Source organism: Hoplias malabaricus, chromosome 5 (genome assembly GCF_029633855.1).
Source record: "Hoplias malabaricus isolate fHopMal1 chromosome 5, fHopMal1.hap1, whole genome shotgun sequence".
Classification (NCBI taxonomy): Eukaryota; Metazoa; Chordata; class Actinopteri; order Characiformes; family Erythrinidae; genus Hoplias; species Hoplias malabaricus.
In genome coordinates this window covers 24692639-24709783 of record NC_089804.1, presented here as the reverse complement: position 1 = coordinate 24709783, position 17145 = coordinate 24692639, and the positions used below count along the sequence as shown (strand labels likewise).

The window sequence follows — 17145 nt, the reverse complement described above, 5'->3', positions numbered from 1 at the left end:
ACAATTGCCTGATTTACCATTGGATTGATCTGTCATTGCTGGACCAGGTGGAGATGAAATGTTTGGCCTCAGATGACGTTTAGAATCAGAGCTATAGGAATTTATCCATGGGCTTAATGTGTTGTGAACCAAGGCTAGTATCTTAGACTCGTAGGAGACATATTAATAAGTAGAAATCATTTAATTGTTCATTCATTATCTGTAAACACATGCAGTTCAGGGTCACGGATGGTCCGGAGTCTACCCAGAATTGCTTTGAAACACTTGTTTACACTTTCAAAAGGAGTCAAGACTCCCTAGAGTAGCCTCATCCATATGAAAACGTCTCCAATGTATTATTCTTTTTTTATTTATTTTAAATATTATTAATATTATTATTATTATTAATCAAAAGAGCATTTTGAGCATCCTCAAAGACCGACCGGACCTCTAAAGTCATAAAAGTGGGTGAATGAACAACGAGGCTGACTTCTGTGGGCTCGGGGCAGTGGTTTAGACCATGTCATTAACCTCAGCAGGTGGTCATTCCTGGAAATCTGTAACTTGTAACACACACAAACACATGGTCAATACCCCCCGTCCTGTCCTGTCACTCAAGGTTCATGTACACTGTTGTAGCCTATGAGTGAGCAGCTGGACAAACATCCATGGAGTGGGCGGCAGCTCTTGAACAGAACCAAATTGTTGTTGCCGTGGGGTAAAGCCAGAGGATTCAGGGAGTTTGTGTGAGTGTGTGTGTGTGTGTGTGTGTGTGTGTGTGTATTTGAGTGTGTGTTGTGGAATTTTACCAGGTCAGGCTTATATAAGAAAACGAGTGGGCTGGGATGAAGCATGCAGGCAGGCAAGGACTGTGCCCCTCACACTGAGTTTCACACACGGGCTTAACCTACCCAGCTTCAGGTGGGTTACCCTTAGAACTCACAGCAATAACCAGCAGAAAAGACAGCTTATGAGTGGTTCAACGTACTGTAAGACACGTTTAAAGGCCATGTAAATGACCAACCTCCAACTGTTTCTATTACTTTCTGTGCTACAACAAAAACATACCAAGTGAAACAAAGGGGTTATAGAAAAAACTCTGTTGATACAAATATATATTTTTTGGTTCCTACTTCTCTCTCCGTCCCTTCAGTCTGCATATTAACTATCACCATAATAACTATTCGAGGCACTGAACTCTAAGAAACTAATGTGTGTTAGGCAATTACAAGACTGAGGCATTGAATTGTAACTGCTTTTGCTAGTGAATGGTTTAACTCAGCCTCTTTTCATTGACTGCATGTGGAAGTTGGAGGAGTGAAATGAGTGGGAGGCTGTTTTTAGAAACACAGAAGTTGGCACACTGTTCACCTGGGGCAGTCTGATCTCTGCAGCGCAGGTCTGAATCTGTTTATCCAACCGCACGCGGTTTATTCTGGGTTGTACGATGCTAGTGCCTCATCAGCCCTCAAAAGCCCTGGAGGAGCCAAGAGTTTGTAATTATCTTGTACTTCCAGGTGTGAGATTAGTCACTGGACCAGTGACAAGTGAGGGCAGGTCCTTTTCTGTGGACATTATGAACAGGAGAGTGCCGTCCTCATGTGACTCCAAAAAAGGAACCATTACTGACTTAATGACACACATCATGAGGACTGTCATATTTGGGGAGCCTTAAGTGAATCCATGTTTTTCTTTTCTGGCATGACCAAATTAACCAATATTAGAAGAAACTGAAACATATACTGATGCATCATTAGGGTTATTCAAGCTACATTTTAGATTTGAACGGATGTGGTGTAATATAAATGGTAAGGGATCTGACTGACTAATTTGTACATTATCTATATGTAATATCTCCAAATTACCACCAAAAGACTGGACTGAAATACGATATCCCCATTAGGCAGCAGTGGAAATTGCCAGGTTTTACTGGGGAGCCACATTTTATATCTTCACCTTTTTGAAATTTGGAAACACACTGTAAATTTGTGTTTGAACTGAATTCACTAATAAAATTCAGACCAAACTTGATTTCTAATTCATTTTAATGTTCTATTCCTCCTTAAATGGTGCAGCATTTACAGCACATACTAACTCGTAGAATAAATGTAAACATGCAAAACAGAATCGAAATTTAAGCTGAAGAATAGAATTTTCAACCATGGATATTTAAATTCACTATTTCACTCATTTTCTGTAACTGCTTCTTCATATTCATGGTCCTGGTGGGTCCAGAACCTACCCAGAATCACTAGGCCCCAGGCAGGAACACACCATGGAGAGGGCACCTGACCATTATAGGCCATTACACACTCAGCCAGTCAGTGCATAAATTGTCAAATAATATAAACTACTTTGGGGCGGCATGGTGGCGCAGCAGGTAGTGTCGCAGTCACACAGTTCAAGGGCCTGGAGGTTGTGGGTTCGATTCCCACTCCGGGTGACTGTTTGTGAGGAGGTGTGTTCTCCCTGTGTCCGCGTGGGTTTCCTCTGGGTGACTGTCTGTGAGGAGTTGGTGTGTTCTCCCTGTGTCCGCGTGGGTTTCCTCCGGGTGCTCCGGTTTCCTCCCACAATCCAAAAAAAAAACCACACGTTGGTAGGTGGATTGGCGACTCAAAAATGTCCATAGGTGTGAGTGTGTGTGTGTTGCCCTGTGAAGGACTGGTGCCCCCTCCAGGGTGTATTCCCGCCTTGTGCCCAATGATTCCAGGTAGGCTCTGGACCCACCGCGACCCTGAACTGGATAAGCGCTTACAGATAATGAATGAATGAATAAGCTACTTTTAAGCTGTTGTACAGCTTCAGTGTCCTGGGATTGTGAGTTTGGACTCTGCCTCTTAGTTTGGTTTTGACAACAGTCAGTTGCAGGCCGTTATAAACTTCCTGTTAGACTTTTAAAAATGTGGCCAGTTTTCATTGAATTATAACAGATCTAAATTGTAAAAAATGTATATGGCACGTATGCCTCTATAACAGGAACACAGCTTGTGTAGAACTGTTCGCAAATAGTGACCATCAAACTGACTGTTGACACTGCACAGTCACTGTGATGAAGCCCAAAAAGGAAATCCTCAGCTGACTCCAGCCCTGCTCCAGCCCCTTTAATTATCAAAACAGTAGCCGCACCACAGAGTTTTCTCCTCTTTTCAATATTTTTTTTTTGTGTTGTTAGCCCTGGGGCAGCTGCGTGGGAGAAGAGAGGAAGACAGAAAGAGAAAGGAAGATGAAAAGAAAGGCTAGCATGAGGCAGGAAAGATGACAGGAAGAGAAATGTGAAGCAATAGCTCAGATGGATGACACAGTATCTGCTTTTCTAAAAGCCAGGGGATCGGCTTTCGAAGCTGGGGAGCAGATTTATGGTGTACACATTCGAATGGGCCTTAGGGCTTTGAAGAAAGTCTTACTCTTCTTACTGTTTCAGTCTGCCTGCAGCTCTTCCAACACGTCTGAATAGTTGTTCTTACTGTAGGAAATTACTTTTGAATTGTTTATATATTATTTGGAAAATTCAGGTGTCTTTTATACTGTGAAAAGCTCATGACAAACACCCCAAGCAAACCGCATTAGAATTAGCTTCAGGATTACTACAACAACAATCAGTTGGCATTCACATAAACACTGTGGCTGAAAGCGGACATGGGTCTGAATATCAAGGGCATTAATCGAACATATTTTGTGAATATCTGATGACTTTCAGCCACAAGAACATTAAGATAATTTCATACTGTATTTAGAAGAACAGAGGAGAATTGGTGAGGTCAAATACAGATGTTGTGATTTCTTGTGAGGCACTGCTGCCTGGTCCAGGGTGTGTTCTTGCCTTGACCTTTGAACCTGATCTTGATGTTGCAGTTAAAGAAAATGAATTAATAAAAGTAATGATGTTTAATTATGGATTGCAGACACAATGTCAGCTTTTCCATAGAGGTATACACTTCAATCTGTGTTAATTTTGGCACCTGATTTTGATTTGGTTTCAGTCTGTTGACTAAAATGTGTGCAGTGAAACCGTGACTTACGAGCGAATCAACGAGCTGTCGCTCGGTCGATCAGAGTTACGAACGAGACACTTGTAACTCGGATCACTTACGCCACTCACCACTAGGTAGCCCAGCGAGCATTCAGTTCACTTGGTTATCTGTAGCATTGTAGCACGTGTGTAGCAAGTTAAGTTAGTTGTAAGCTAAGTTAAGCGATAGAGCATGTAAACAAACCCCCCACACACACACATACCACCTCCACCTCTGCCAACATCTTCGTCTACCTCTTCAAGGTAAATACACTTAATACAACCATTCTCTTCATGATTTATTATTTTCTATACATTAATCATTATTTATAAAGTACATTTTTCTTATTTAAAAACACGTAATGAAAAAAAACTGGTGGGGTTTTTGGGGCTGGAACAGATTTATTACATTTCAGTTCATTTTAATTGGGAAATTTAATTTGATATACGAACAAACTGAGTTACGAACTTGGTCACAGAACGAATTGTACGAATACCTTGTAAGTCAAGGTATTACTACATTAGTTGTAGTCTCATTTTAGTCATTTAATTATTGTTAGTTTTAGTCGACAAAGTGAAATCATTTTAGTCTAGTTTCAGTCTAATTAATCCAAATATTTTAATTATATATTTTTAAGGTTTTATTATTGTAGATGCATTATTTACTGCTAACTTCCATAAACAATTGACATTGGCATTTCACAATGCGCTGCAAACTGAGTCAACTGGAATATGAATCATTGGCCGACAGTTGGTACCAGCAACTCCCAGATGCTCTAGGAAGTGATTCTTTGGGAGTCGCCTCCTGTTCACTATTCTGCCCACCTGCTAACGTTGCCTTGATAACAGTAAGCACACAGGGTGTTTTCTTTGTTAATGTCCTTTAGATTTTCAAATCAGAAATAACGGTTTATAAAAGTGCAAAACAATTCGTCATAGTTCTTTTTTTTTCAGTTTTTTGTTAATTCTCATCTAGGTTTCATTGTGAAAAATAGGTAGTCAATCAACAGTGCGCTGAATGTCTGTTCACACTGAGTGCTGTCTAAACGGATGGAACATAGTGTAGAATACCCAGTAAAAACCAATGACCACAACCTTAGAATGAGACAGAAGAGCATGAAAATCAGTGCAAAGGTTCAAAATTACTTGCATTAATTCAAATGACATGAATGTGCATAAAATGGATGTAATATTTTAAATAAATGACCAGTTCTGAATTCTGAAGCTATACTAGATGCTGTGTTTAGCCAGTTTTGAAAACAAGCTCTCAGCCCACAGGTCTAAGACAATAGATATGTCTTGATGCAGTGTATCTTCTTTTGCTTTATAGTGAGAGATGACTCAAGCCTCTTTTGACACTTAAGCCTTACGTCACAGTGGCCATCTGACAGGAAATTCCACATTGCATGACTTGGCTGAGGTTGACAATAGCTGTGATGTGCTGCAGTCACGCTTAACAGCCATTCATCTCCAGGACTGAAGTACCAGGACACTGAGAAAGCAGACAAAAATGATATGGTGTACGGGTAGAGATACTTGCTGTTTACTACTTGACTCAGTTCATCGTGGCTGCATTGTGTATACTGCGTCCACTTTTCCAGTAAACAAGGAACGTCCCTGGATGTTCAAAATAGGTCTAAAAGTAGTCTGTCCATCAAGGACATATTTTAAACGTCAATGGACGTCCAAAATCCATCTTAATAAGTTAGTTAAGTGGTGACCAATCGATAACGTCAGTGGACGTTCAAAACTCGTTTTATACAAGTAATTTATTTCGGGACCAATTAATAACCTCAATGGACGTCCAAAATACGTCTAATAGTCGTCTTATCAATGTCTGTGTTTGGACGTCTTTTCAACTTTCATTTTCAACCTTAAGAGAACGTTGATTAGACGGCAGTCATTACGTTATTTCAACGTTGAATCAGTGGCTAAATGTTTACTGGGTGGTGTGTAGGTTGTGCACGCAAGGTGCAGTGCAATTTTTTTCTTTATTATTTTTATAAATATTTATTACAATTTTATAAAATTTTTATTTAATGCAAATATCAAACTTTAAAAAGCTGGTTAACTGCTTTTAATCTCTGTTTTATTTATTCAGTATAAAACTAATTCTGAATGGTACAGCTCACTCATTCAGACGTTCATTCATTTGTTCATTCGTTCGTTTGTTTGTTCATATTCTGTGATCACTTCACCCTGATCAGGGTCTCAGTAAAACCTGAACTACCCAGGATCATTGGCACAATGCAGGAACACACCCTAGACAGGGTTCCAGGGCCAAACGATCCAAATGAAATGGATGGTCTTGAAATGTCATCTTCTAAAATAATCCCACAACATTGTGCATTGTTAAAATATGGGAGTTAACTTTAATGATGCACTGAATCGTTTCCTAAGAAATCAGGACCGAATCAAGTCATAATGAAACTGGAGATGACAGGAAAATGAAACATGGATTGTTTCATTTAGAATCAGTTTGGATTGAACTGTGGTGAAATTCGAGTCCCCATGAATCATTTCCTGAACTGAGTGATTCATACAAAATAGGGGATTGAATCATTTCTTAAAGAATGTAGGGGAGCAGAGTTGGGGTGAAATCAGAGAATGTTTGTTGGACTGAATCATTTTATAAAGAGTTGTAGCACTTTGAACTAACAACATTAGGTGGCACAGTGACAGTGTGTTTGAGAAAATGTGTGTGTGTGATTTCCAGATATATCTCTTTGTGGCAAACCAAAATTTATATACATACTCACCTTATGCAGGGCATACATCATTTCATAACATTATAAAGTAAATACACGTGTTAAGGTCAGTGTAAATGGGGGGTACATGTTTGTGTTTGTGTGTATGAGAGAGAGAGAGAGAGAGAGAATACACCTATAGTATTGGGTAGAGGTTTGCGTGTGAAGCAAGGAACTGGTTTACAGCTGTAAAGTTAAAACAAGAAGGAGGATCAGCTTCAGGTGCGTCCCTACATTTTCAAAACACCTGTACAGCAGTCTGCCAGAGTTAATCATACTCCTACCAAGCACACACACACACACACAACCAGAGGGAGTGTGTATTCATGAGAGGAAAGAAGAGCCTGCAAGGGAAAGAAAAAGACAAGAAAGGTTATCTAAGGTACCTCATTATCTTAATCATAAGCACTGACCTAATTTGAAAGGCCTTATAAGAAGTTTACATTCATTTTAAAAAGTACTACTCTCCACCTGCTGCATATACACCATTACACCATTTACCACCAACAATCATTTTCACACATTTCCCCATTCTTAGAAAAGAACATGTAACTTATCATTAGATGTTAACCCCGTAATAGAAACCAACGGACAGATCCTGAGGTCACTTCCCAGTATGCAATTACTGTATGTGGTAATCTACCGTACACTGTCTGAACAAAAGCCTTGTAACTTAAAAGGAAATGGAAAAGCTTGCTTAACTTTCACTGCGAGTTAACAGAACAAGTTAATTTGTTTTCCCATTTTTCATGAAGTTGAAGTGGCAAAGAGTAAAGAGCAGCTGGTGTTTTCAAATGATGCTGAAAAATAGAAAATGTCAACAATACATGCTTTTACTCAGACAGCTATAGTATGCATATGTCTCAAGAAAATGCGAGTTGGGTTTCATGTTCTAGACCATTTCCACATGTGAACACACTTTTTCCACATGTGAACACAAGTTTTAATGAACTGTCTGTGAAGCTCTCTTAAGAACAACAGGTTTCAGCTCCTGTTCCTTTAAATGACAATGAGCCACAACTCAGTTCAGCGTGAGAACCCAGGAGTGAGGAGCATAAGCTCTGTTCTTTAGTTGTTTTCACTTGGTTTCCTTTCTTCTTATTGTCAGTTTTCTCCGTTTATACTCATTCATTCATTCATTCATTATCTGTAAGCGCTTATCCAATTCAGGTTCGCGGTGGGTCCAGAGCCTACCTGGAATCATTGGGCGCAAGGCGGGAACACACCCTGGAGGGGACGCCAGTCCTTCACAGGACAACACACACACACACATTCACTCACACCTACGGACACTTTTGAGTCACCAATCCACCTACCAACGTGTGTTTTTGGACTGTGGGAGGAAACCAGAGCACCCGGAGGAAACCCACGCAGACACAGGGAGAACACACCAACTCCTCACAGACAGTCACCCGAAGCGGGAATAGAACCCACAACCTCCAGGCCCCTGGAGCTGTGTGACTGCGACACTACCTGCTGCGCCACCGTGCCGCGCCCTGTTTATACTCTTTACTCTTTGCTCCTTCTGGCTTGATGCAACACCACCCTCAGGGGGCAGCAGTGAGAAATGTTTGTTTATTTGAACTGCATCGGGTCTCTGAAAATGGCACATACGGGACACTAAGAAGTAATTATAAATACCAGATGCAGCTGAGGGAGTTTGGAGGTAAAAACCACAGCAGTATTCCTTTAATGTATTCTGGGCTCTAGTCAGAAGCTGTGAAGTTATACAAGAACAGTCTGAAGGTCTTTTATGCTTCTCTGCTGTAATTGCCGGCTTTCATACTGTTGCATGTTCTAGTGAGAGACAAAAGCAGAGAGAGGAACAGAAGCAGGAAAAGCAAAAGTGTAAAGTAGGTACGTAATTAGTGTTTCAGAACCTCACAGAAAGTTTGGAGGAAAAAGAAAAGAGTGCAGATGTACACTGGCAAAACAAATGTGAACACAACCTTTCAAAATCTACATTATAACATGGAATAAAACTACTGTCAAGATCACTGTGTTTATCACGGTGTTAATGGAGTGGACAATTTGACCCATAATTAGATCAAACTGTATTTTGGGTCGGTGATTAAGAGCTAGTGTTAAATCACAACCCAAATGAGGAATCTAATTGGACACCTCTAAGTTGAGGAGAAGTTACATTTGTGAACATGACTCAGTATAAACAGATAATAAGGTTTGCCTGACCCATTGTGAGCCCAGTTTGACCATAACGTCTGGACTGGGTTATGCAGTGTGGACACTTGGCCTACAAAGAAATCATTTTTAGACACCGATCTGATTAGCCTTGCTGTTCGAGCAAAGCCTTTTGGCCTGTGTGGTCTGGCCCTCCTTCTGTAAGAGATCAAACATCACTGCAGAAGTTAGTTGTGCTGCAGACAGTGAATCAGTGTCTCTTTTTGCTGTGGGATTGACTGGGAATGATCCAGATGTTTCCTGAGTGCGTTACGCCAGATATTGGCTGTGTGTAAATGTGGAGAGTACTGCTGGAAGCCCCTCGTCCTGGACTGCACTCTTCTCTGTCATCTGCTTTTGTTTTACATGCTGCATGACTGCGGTTCTCTGTATTGTTGGCATGTGCCAGCATGACTCATAAGAATCCCGGTTTACACTGTGGCCCCCGAGGAACCTGGCCAGCAGCCGACTGGACGGTGTCACAAGGGTCATGATTTCAGGGGTGGTCTTTCCCAGCAATCATTATTTTGTAGGTTGAGAGTAATGGGCTCTTTCTGCGAGACAATGGCACGGGAGAGATTATGCTGGAGATTAGGCAGCTGACAGCAGGATTAGCGAGATTAGCGGGATCCAGGGAGATGCTGTGGGAATGCATTTCCTGCCAGTTGTCTGTTGCTATGAGGAGAAAACATTGCCTGAGACATATAGGGAAATGATACCTTACGTACTGCACTGTCTGCTCCTCTATCCATTTATTTCTCACTGGATTTGGGCAGATTTGTAGCTCAGGCCGAGGTGTTAGCATTCTGCTTAAGAAACAATCCACTGAAAGACAGAATGCTAATGATTAATGACAGTGAGTCAGGCAGTTAAACTAAGCACAGATCATGAATTAATGGCCTTACCCATTGCTCAATCTGCTACAACAGATAATGAACTTGCTCTTAAAGAAGAGACGGCTAGGTGTAAATGTGTGTGTGTGAGAGAGAGAGAAACTTTGTTTAATGAGGTATATCTTAGGATTATATCTCTTTTAGATGCATATATATAATACAACGGTGACAAGCCATTACTGCTTTTAGATCAGAGGCCCCTTGACTTTGTCCCTTGTCAATAATGACCTTTTAAATGAACATGTATATAAAATAGTAAGTAAAATCACCCAATTTGTTCAGGACTTTTATTGTGTATTATTAAATAGGTATCAAATAAAATGAAATGAAAGCAACACATGATGATAAGAGTTCCTCCTCCAGTTTTCTGCTCATATGAACAGAATCCATGCTCCTGCTCTGGGGGGCTTTCTCTCTACATCCAGGGCTCTGTCAGCATCCCATTTCTTGTTATAAAAACAAAACATTTAATAAATTGTAAGGACATTTCAGAGTATAAAATGTTAATTTTACGACATTAGGCATACGACATTTACGAATAGTCATTTAACTATTATTTTTATCTCACCACTGACCAGCACGCCCCCACACACTACTCATATGCATGTTATTATTATACATAAAGAAACATAAAGAGAGAAATGAGACCCCTAACAACTACACAAGGCATAATTCCCATTTTTCATGTTTCGGATTATGTAAAGTCCAACAAATTCAACAAAGAAATCCATATAAAATAATTTTTTTCCTTGAAAAGAAAGTCAAAGCATAGATGTTTTCTGCACATTTGTTCTAAAAGTGAAAAATGAATGGTGGTTTTGGCTGGAAATATAACAGGAAAGATGCTCACTGACATTGCACTGCACTGTAAATATATACATATGCAACACAAACTGCAGGTTCTATATAATAATAATTCCAACATATATGTAGAGGTATTAATATAATGTCACAACTTAAAACTATAGGATAACTATTTTGTGTGTGTGTGTGTTTGTGTTTGTGTGTATGTGTTTCTGCGCTTGAAGACGGGTGTAAAGCCAGTGTTTGACTCTGGAAGAATGTGGCTGCTGACTCAGTGTGTCTGTCAGTGTGTGTGTGGCAGCGGCCTTGCTCACTCTGAGTACACACATAGTCACATAGGAGCACACACACGCACTCTTTTCCCATTTTGGAGGGTCGCCTGTTGCCTCATGGCGGATTTCCGCTAACGCTTCTGGAATTCACAGAACTGAAGTCTCTGGATTCTTTTGAAGTGCCTCTTGTTTCCACAGAGCTCACAGCACATGACTCTTTCTGCCTTCGACTGCTGTGCCCTATTTGTGTTTGTGTGTGTGTGTGTGTGTGTGTGTGTGTCCAGCTGTGTTTTCTGAGGCCGGATTACCTGGGTTCACCTAGTCCTTCTTCTGTCACAACAAACAGCCACAACATACAAAAAGCAGGTGCCACTGGACTCCACCTGCTCAGGCCTGGAGGCCACGTTTATCAAATAAAATCAAATCAAATTTATTTATATAGCGCTTTTCACAACTGATGTTGTCACAAAGCAGCTTCACAGAATTCCAATAAGACAAAGATTTGACATGAAATGTAAAAACAAATGTAAAACCCTCAAGTGAGCAAGCCAGGGGCGACAGTGGCAAGGAAAAAATCCCCCAGCTGAGGAAGAAACCTTGGGAGGAACCAAGGCTCACAAGGGGTGACCCATCCTCCTCTGGTCAATCTACTGGTGATAATAGGTAGTAGGCCGTGAGAACTTCAGTGTAGGGACAGCTTCAAGGCACTTGGTGGTTATCAGAACAGTGGGCACCGCTACCTTCACTCAGTAAACAGTTGGCAGTAATATTTTCCTTTCCATTCTATCATACAATGTGCTCGACTCTGTGTCTGTCACTGCCCCAGGCTCAGTAAAAATGGTGATGTGGACCCACAACATTCAGCCAATCAGGACAAGGAGGTGTGTCTACCTGCCTGTCAATCTTGTTTACACATAACACGCCTTGGCCTAGACATAATTATTTAATTTGTGTGATTATTTTATAGAGCACAACTTAAGTTAACAACACCGTAGGCAGATCCATTCAGCCGTAGTGTTATGCATTAGCAGGCAAGTTCAATCTCATATTAGCTAATATTTCTTTGCTAATTAGCTATGAAAATATCCACTCATTATTTGGAGATCAGCATTTAGATGTTTTAAACTATGTAGGCCATGTAGCCCAGATAAGCCACAAGGCCTGAATGCCAAAGCTGGATTTGTTGAAATCATTTGTTCTGGGAAGTGTGACAACTGCCTGCAGACAACAAACTACAAAAGACTTACTATTAGCTAACAGCTTTTCTAGCCTAGTATACAATCGAACGAAATCGCACTTAAATAAAATAATCGGTGATTAAACCAGTCTAATTATTAACTGAGATAATTGTGTAAAAATGAAAATGTATGAAATTAATTCCTTTAAAATGTGTTTATCTCTTTTTTCTTGTGACTTTTCTCCCCTATTATTAATCTCCCCTAATTCCACCCTTTAAGTGAAACTGCTCTGAAAGCTATGTAACAGATGCTAACTCAACAACTCTGAACAGTTTAAAACACTAGAGAATGGAAACAGCCTAGATCTGTCACATCAGCTGAGAGACACCTGTGCTAGCTAGCGACTCCTGTCTAAACAAATCTGAACTCAAAACAGCTGTAAAATCAGATCGCTTACATGGTACACAGCCCTGTCTTTGACAGATATAACTCTGCTTTTCCACATGCTGCTTTGTGATGGGACAGATTGGTAAATTTGTCCAAAAAAGCGATGTCTTTTCATGGGAATTTACTGATCTGCCAGATATATGATTAAAAGCTAATGCAACGCTCTGTTATCACCTGGTGGGACCTGTAACTGGAAAGAGGGGGAGAGTTATGGTGTTTTGTCTATACAGCACTTCTACAGAAGTGACTCAGTGTCGGTCTGTGTCTTGTCTGTGGAGACTTTGTTTACACTGATGGAAGAAGGTAATACTGCATTGTAGGGACTCGTAAATGAAACAGATTTGTCACCTCTCTTCCACTTTGGCAGGTGCTCGTATAGTGCTCACTGTACCAGAAAGGAGACAAGCTTATTATAGTGAGTTATGACAGTGCAGTCAGATTGTGTGTGCGCAGCTGCTTTCCTTTGTTGCTGCCATAGAACACTGCAGGAATGTTCACTGCACATGCACTTGCCAGCACATTTGCGCACACACACACACACACACACACACACACACACACAAATAAATGCTCACATTTATATCCAGCTTCTGTTATTTTCAGGAGTCTCAGAAGTTGGCTGTATTTTTACTTCCCTGTGGTCCAAGCTGATCCCAAACACATTCAGTGATGTTGAGGTCTGCGCTCATTGTTCTGAGAACATTGGCAGTTTATTTACAAAGGTAACTCTTTTTTGTCTGTTTTTTTCTGCACATCCTTTCAGACTGAGAATACAGATTATAACATGATCACAGATGCAAAAATGCTTCAAAGACACACACACGCACACACACTCCCTGAGGCGCAACGCTGAAGGTTCCTGGAATGTGACCTTTTCACCTCGGCCTACAGACTTCCACACTGAGGCCGAAAGAACACGGACAGCCGAGTGGAGAGAAGCCAGAATAGACCCGCTGAACGTAACGGGAGACTGCCTGTGTTTATAAAGCTCACACACACACAAATGGGCAGATAAAACCCAGACATGCCCCACAAAGACAAGGGATAAAGAAAGGGAAGAATGTTGTTCGTCTGAAGCTAAACTGTAGTATCTAACAGCTAAAAAATGTAAGTATATCCTGAAATATTCTAAACGTTTCCAAGAAATTGTATATAAATATATGGCACCTAAGGTTAGTCAGAGTGTTGCGTTAAACTAGGATTCGCATTTCAGTTCGGGCAGAAACAGTTCACAGCTAAAAGTCCAAAGCACGATTGCTAACACTGCATTGGACTATGGCTCTAGTGTGAACTGTAATCACTCTGGAGAAGAGTGCACAATGCAATACTTGTAAACACATTTACCATGAAACCTGTCATTAATAAAGGCCAAAATTTAATGTGTTCATATCTCTGTGTAGTCTGGATTCTGGGGTCCTCTGGTCATTTTCCCTGCATTGATCCTCAGTCGCTAACATTCCTAGAAATGCTGTCCAGCAATTAGTCTGATATCAACTGCTAATGTGATTACGGTATAGGCGGAATGGTGGCGCAGCAGGTAGTGTCGCAGTTACACAGCTCCCGGGGTGGAGGTTGTGGGTTCGATTCCCGCTCCGGGTGACTGTCTGTGAGGAGTGTGGTGTGTTCTCCCTGTGTCTGCATGGGTTTCCTCCAGGTGCTCCGGTTTCCTCCCACAGTCCAAATACACACGTTGGTAGGTGGGTTGGCGACTCAAATGTGTCCGTATGTGTGAGTGTGTGAGTGAATGTGTGTGTCTGTGTTGCCCTGTGAAGGACTTGCACCCCCTCCAGGGTGTATTCCCGCCTTGCGCCCAATGATTCCAGGTAGGCTCTGGACCCACCGCGACCCTGAATTGGATAAGCGCTTACAGATAATGAATGAATGATTACGGTATAACTGAAAATCTCATAGGATGGCAAACAGTTCGGTTTTTTTCGTCCAAATTGACTTTTTCTTAAAATAAATAAGAACTGAATTGCCATGAGGACGATAAGTAAATGGAAAACCATGTTTTAGACGGTGAATATGTAATAATTACTTTTTTTGCAGTGTTGATGCAACGTCTGATTTTTCAGTTGGTTTTTGAAATTGAAGAGTTTTCCTAATGAACAAATAAAATATATTAAGGGTTGTAGATGAAAGAGTCACATGAATGGTGTGTTCTGAACACAGAGAGAGTAGGTCTTTAACGTCTCTCATCAGATCCTCGCAGTCACACATTTTTTTCTGCTCTCCTGAAGCCTGACTTTCCAGTTTGACCCTTTTCTTTCTGTCCTTCTTTGTAACACAAACACATGTTGCACATTAAAGGTGCTTTAGGCTTAAAAAGAACCTCACATACAAAATCCACAAAATCTGGAGAAGAAGGTGTGTGGACAGGAGTAAAGCATGTTCCATCCCCGTCCAAACACTCTCAGGCACGCACACACACACACACACACACACACATACACAAATACACACACATACTCATGCTATTGGACAATGGAGGACATTATGCATGTGCTTGGTTGGTGCTGCATACTTTTCCTGAGTAGGTGCAAACTGAGTGGGCTGCAGCCAAAGTGCTACGCAAATAGCAAAAATAAAACTTAACAGAATATGAGTTTGTTTGAGAGTTTGCCTTTTGCTCTCATTTTGCAACTAATAATAATAAACAAGTCTGTGCCATTCACTGTGTAAACTGTTAGAAATTAATTGATTTGAAATGTATATGTGTGGGTCAGATTACAGCGTAATTAAGCACTTATTAGATTAACCCAAATATATATATATATAGTAAAAACATATGTACAAACCCAAACATGCATCCATGCAAATTCATAAAAATCAATGCCTACTATTGTAATCTCATCAGGATATAAACAAGCAACCTACTGTGTAAATCATTTTTGCAATAACAGTCACGACTCAAGTCAAACCTCACCCATGGTGACAGGAGAAAGGACACTGACACATCCCACAGAGCTGGTTCTGCAAGTCTGAGTACAAGCCTCTATGATCACTCTCCACTTCCGACACTCTACCTCACTAAACATGTGCGCTGAGCCAAGCTTTATATCTATCTTACTCCATGTTGCTTCTCATAAACTATGTAGTTTTGGATTATTCTTACACAAGTAATCCTTTATGCAGGATCTTTAACGTGGTGTGCCACAGGGCCCCATGCTAGGCCCATTTACAATGAGGACGTTCCTGTGTGAAAAGCTCCAGAAAGGAAATCCATACCTGCTGTAACCTTCTACAAATACTGGTTTCACCTGGGAAGGCCTGGAGCCACTGAGCCATTGATCAGGAAGATATTAATATGAGCCCTGAGCTGATGAGATGTGCCTAGGTGGGATGAGTGGTAGTGGCAGAATAAGGGTATTCTATATACGTTTTTGAAAGTAAGGACATTTTGTGAATGTTTACATTCATGCAGCAACAATATGCTCATTTACATTAACTCAATTTGTGTAGCGCCTGGTCAGGTAGGACTAGTGAATACAGCAAACACTGTGGACACAGATGTTCCATTGTGCACACAGCTTGTATAATCTCCATAGATTATAGGCAAATAATAAACAGAATGTGTGCTCTGGAGCCCTCCAGCACTGGGCTGTGGAGCAGCTGAACTGCGTTCACTGGAGTTGAAGTAAAGGAGTTGGTTTTTAGGTCCAGGACTAATTGTCTAACATCAGTACTTGACCTCACTAATGCTTTAGAATGCCATCAAATTCTTAAATCAGGGTTTCAACAGCAAAGAGAGGATATTGCTGCTAAGATTTAGTTCCCATTTTGCACTTCAATGACGAAATGCTCGTGCACAGACTATATTTGAGCACAACAATTGAAAACTATTTTCGAGGCACTATAGATATTCTTGGTCATTCCAATGGCTTGGCCACAGAACATACTAAAAATATATGAGTAATGCTGCACTTCTATAGAAGAGGTTTGAAGCAATCTTCTATCATTACATCTCAGCCTGCAGGGTTCAGTCACTGATGGACGGTGCGGTCACTATGGCAACGAATAAAACAAACAATGCGTGGGTTTTGTGAGCGGATGAAACTGTAGAACCACAATCGCCATTCAAAACACTGCTGAGCTTTTGTAGCCCCAGCTCCCTTAAGAATAGACATGCGCACTTCTAAACAAATGTGCTAATCTCTCAGGAGCATGTGGCTGCGACGGCTCGGTAATGACTGTTTGGATTCCAAACAAAAGACTCTTTTAATGTTTACCAAATGCTACATTCTGTAAATAGAGAATGGGCTTCCACATTATTCCAACATTTATCTGACGCTTAGCCGACAGACCTAGGCCTGCACAGAACCAGGCCTGTTTTTGGCTGGCTGTCGTTTATGTCTGGGTCATGGCAAGGGCTTCTGGAATGTCTAGCCACATCATACAATATGTGACCAAACATTGTTAACACTGGCTTGTCCAATGGTTTTTTCTGTAATTAAGATCCCTAGGGAGTTGATCTCCACTGCTCTTCTTCTGGGGTGGATTTATACTTTAGTAAAGAAGGTTTCTGTGAGTATTTGATGGCATTCAGCCATAAAAACATTGGTGAGGTCAGATGAGGAACACCAACAGCACTCCAACTCATCCCAAATGCACTGGATAGAGATGCATCACTTCAGAGTA

General features: G+C 40.9%; 1 long non-coding RNA gene across 1 annotated transcript in view; it reads left to right on the top strand.

The window, feature by feature from the left end:
* Window positions 1-13228, top strand: part of LOC136697131 (uncharacterized) — a 31743-nt gene extending 18515 nt beyond the window's left edge. The window contains exon 4 of the long non-coding RNA XR_010802681.1: window positions 13111-13228. This is a non-coding gene — a long non-coding RNA (uncharacterized lncRNA). The remainder of the gene's footprint in view (window positions 1-13110) is intronic.
* Window positions 13229-17145: the final 3917 nt, after the last annotated feature.